This window comes from Octopus bimaculoides, chromosome 29, assembly GCF_001194135.2.
Source record: "Octopus bimaculoides isolate UCB-OBI-ISO-001 chromosome 29, ASM119413v2, whole genome shotgun sequence".
NCBI classification, from domain to species: domain Eukaryota; kingdom Metazoa; phylum Mollusca; class Cephalopoda; order Octopoda; family Octopodidae; genus Octopus; species Octopus bimaculoides.
Genome location: NC_069009.1, coordinates 1,871,900 through 1,872,509, shown reverse-complemented (window position 1 = coordinate 1,872,509; position 610 = coordinate 1,871,900). Strand labels below are relative to the sequence as shown.

At 45.7% G+C, this 610-nt stretch overlaps 1 protein-coding gene across 1 annotated transcript in view; it reads left to right on the top strand.

Annotated features, from left to right (window-relative positions):
- The window catches only part of LOC106881661 (zinc finger protein 569), a 3,780-nt gene that overhangs the window by 2,313 nt on the left and 857 nt on the right, over positions 1-610 (top strand). The gene's annotated exons all lie outside the window — the stretch shown is intronic.

The following is a 610-nucleotide window of genomic DNA, read 5'->3' as shown; positions in this document are numbered from 1 at the left end:
GGGGTGTGCGGGTTTAGCGTGGTATAGTTGCTGGGTTACTGTGTCTGGCGTGTGGAGCAGGCTTGGGATCAAATGATGGGTGTGCGGGTTTAGCGTGGTATAGTTGCTGGGTTACTGTGTCTGGCGTGTGAAGCAGTCTTGGGATCAAATGAAGGGTACACATTTCTGTGAAGTGCTCAGCCACTTGCACGTTAATTTCACGAGCAGGCTGTTCCGTTGATCGAATCAACTGGAACCCTCGACGTCGTAAGCGATGGAGTGCCAACACACAACACACACTACATCGGGGGTGTGTAACCACAGGTTTCGGGATCAAATAGTTTACTGTGTTAGGGGTGCACAATGACAGTGAGGTACGGTGTAGTAATAGTCTTGTGTGCAAACATGATGCGATGCCTAGTAATCCTATCTAGGGTGTGGTGCAGTCTTACCCCAGTAATCTTATCTATTCAATGAAAAAATAATTAAAAAAAAATTCATATGTTAAAATTTCAAAACAAATTATAATTTAGAATTAAAATGTTGATGCCAGTGCCGCTGGACTGGCTCCTGTGCAGGTGGCACATAAAATACACCATTTTGAGCGCGGCCATTGCCAGTACCGCCTGAC